The 2500-nt window shown below is 37.4% G+C and overlaps 1 protein-coding gene across 2 annotated transcripts in view; it reads left to right on the top strand.

Moving 5' to 3' along the window:
• The first annotated feature begins 79 nt into the window (after positions 1 to 79).
• Positions 80 to 2500, top strand: part of LOC136831397 (obscurin-like protein 1) — a 101577-nt gene continuing 99156 nt past the window's right edge. Inside the window, exon 1 of one of the 2 annotated variants that reach the window (XM_067091762.1) lies at positions 80 to 157. The gene's annotated coding sequence lies outside the window, so the exon portion shown is untranslated. Of the gene's footprint in view, positions 567 to 2500 lie in introns of both variants that reach the window. The other variant, XM_067091761.1, reaches the window with a different exon arrangement.

The following is a 2500-nucleotide window of genomic DNA, read 5'->3' as shown; positions in this document are numbered from 1 at the left end:
TTTCCCCGCCTAGCAGAGCGGTGAACACCACCAGTGCCACCGACGACTCTGGCCCGGAGCGCCACCAGCCATCCAGCTCAGTGCGAGCTCAGCAGCAGCTGGGCGAATAGTGTGCGTGTGGCCGAGAGGCGAGGAGGCCGCGATCGGAATCCCTTCTGTAGACATTGTTCCCGCTGACTAGGATGTGCTCGACGCTTTCCGTCGTCAGGATTTTCAAAGCTGACAGACGTTGCTTGAGTGTTTCTTAGATAAAAGATTCGAAAGTAGTCACCTTTAGCTCAAATTCGTTGTTAATGAAGAGATGGAACTGTGTCAAAGAAGAAAAGTATCAAAAAAAGCGCCGACCAGAGAAACAGAAAAAATAAAACTGACCATGAAACGTACATGTAGAATAAGTAGCCCAGGTTGTAGGGGCAGTGCAAACTTACCCCTTTCTTTCGGAGGTGGCTCCTTTTGTACTTCAAGAATATTCTCCGGTTCTTCTGGGAGAACTGTATCTACTTTTAAACAAAATTTCGTAGGGTGAAACTCCCCCGTCACTCACACAAGGGACTTACAGTTAATGAGTAAGGAAGAAATGCATATGGCTCCGCAGACGGATTCTAAAACAATTTTAGATTTAAGCGGAAAGGATTTTCTTTTTTTTTTTTTGTACATAAAACTTTACGAGGGTGCCGTTTTATAAGCTTTTCATTTATCTATTTTTTTTTCCGCGCGTGGGAAGGGTATTGTTTAAATTTACCGGCAAAGAGAAGTAAACAAAACTATGAATTTTATAATGGAACATAATTACTACCTCATTTTTCAGGTGATTACCATAGCTTTTGCAAATCTGCAATGCGGTGCGTGTGAAGTGGAAAATAATTACCCGGGGCACTGGGGGCATGAAAGCTTGTGAAGATAAAGGATGAATGTTATTCTAATATTGAAGGGGGAAAACATAGGTTCATACACACATCTATATTTATGTATATGTATTTAAAGAAAAAAAAATATATATGTATATACACATATATGTATATATATATAAATATATATATATATATATATATATATATATATATATATATGGATATTTATATAAATATAAATATATGTATATATATATTATATATCATGTCATCTTCACAAGGTCCGTGATTTAATCCCGATCTGCTTCCCACCAGTCGACCCAGACTGAATGGTTACTGGCGTAAGAGGAGGTCAAGAAAAGAAAGATCCCGGAATTTTTATCCTTTTAGCATCACCCCTTTAAAAGAAAAACACACACACACACACACACACACACACACACACATATATATATATATATATATATATATATATATATATATATATATATATATATATATATATATATATATATATATAAAGAGTAGAGAGAGAGAGAGAGAGAGAGAGAGAGAGAGAGAGATGGAGAAATTCATTTCCCAAGAAGTATGTAACTCTGAGAGCTAAAGTTTAGACGTGACATATCACCTTTTTCCGCCTTGAAGATTTAGTCACTTTTAAACTTTACATCGACAAAACCACTTAACAGATTTACACAGGAGACCCACCAACTTTTCCTCCGCTCCTTTACGTTTCGGTTTTGCTCTGAAATTCATCATTTCCATAAAATGACGGTGCCATAACATTTTCTAGCGCTAATTTCATTTACAGTCAAAGTTACAATCTCTTCATCGGTATAAAATCTTTCTCCCCTTTTCTGTAACTGCAAACGTTTGAATTCAGTAGAGTAAACATATTTTCATCAGTCTTTTCAAATGCATTGACAATATATCTCACGGAACGGCATACCTTTCTGATAATGGCCATTTTGTACCTTGCACACTAGACACTAAGCTAAAAGTGCCTTTGTTTTCACATTCCCATCCCACAAGAGGCAGAGTAAACCTTGTTTACCCCAGTTCTGAGAGGAGTGAGGCTATTCGTCATTCTGGGTCCGCAGTGGTTCTCAACCTGGGGTCCGTAAACCCCAGGGGTTTACAGGAGGGGTTTTAAATGGACGTAGATGGCTGAAGAAAACATATCTAAGTCTGTTGTGAGAGAGAGAGAGAGAGAGAGAGAGAGAGAGTCGACTAAAATTAAGCTCTATCATCACAATACCGGTGCGAGTTAACTGAATGTCTTTCTTAACTGATAATAAAAGTGACAATTGGCTAAATTGTTCAGGAAACAGAAGTGAATAACTTCATGATAAATTATCATTATTCATACCCATTAAAAATTCATTAAATAATTATCATTGGAATGGGTTAGCATATGGCTGATAAAACTGGGGGACTCGATGGGAAAATAAGACTGTGAACCTCATTTCTACGGAGTTCAGTTTCCATCCAGAGGGGTTCAGTCATTAAACCTTACACAATAGTTTTACGTGTCTCCTGGATTAGTTGTATTAGAAATTCTAAGACTGCATTTCGCTAAGTAAATACTCTAGATCTGTCATGCTTATTTTAGTTTTGAATCATCTATTTATTTCATACATCTCGCTTGA

The sequence above is a fragment of the Macrobrachium rosenbergii genome, chromosome 48 (assembly GCF_040412425.1).
Source record: "Macrobrachium rosenbergii isolate ZJJX-2024 chromosome 48, ASM4041242v1, whole genome shotgun sequence".
NCBI classification, from domain to species: Eukaryota; Metazoa; Arthropoda; class Malacostraca; order Decapoda; family Palaemonidae; genus Macrobrachium; species Macrobrachium rosenbergii.
Note: the sequence above shows the minus strand (reverse complement) of the source record. Positions and strands in the feature narration are given on the sequence as shown.